Source organism: Octodon degus, unplaced genomic scaffold (genome assembly GCF_000260255.1).
Source record: "Octodon degus isolate 3935 unplaced genomic scaffold, OctDeg1.0 scaffold00333, whole genome shotgun sequence".
Taxonomy (NCBI): Eukaryota; Metazoa; Chordata; class Mammalia; order Rodentia; family Octodontidae; genus Octodon; species Octodon degus.
The window spans coordinates 24,762-25,068 of NW_004524909.1; positions in this window are offsets into that span (position 1 = coordinate 24,762).

The window sequence follows — 307 nt, forward strand, 5'->3', positions numbered from 1 at the left end:
TATTAATTCATACATTTGAGCTGAGCTAGTGTCCTCTGCACTTGTTCTGGGTGGGCATTGGGTTTTCTCCATATGTTTCTGCATTTGATTCTTTACTGCAGATGTTATTAATTCAGGGATTTCTTTTTTCATTTCCAATCTGAGTTTTTCTATACCTTTTTGCAGCTGTTTCTTTATTTCAGAAGCCATTGATTCATTGATTTCAGTTGTGTGATTCCCAATTTGTTCTGTTTTAGTGTCCTCTGCAGTTGTTATGGGTGGGCTTCTGATCTGAGATCACATTTTACTCCTTCTCATTTGCATTTTG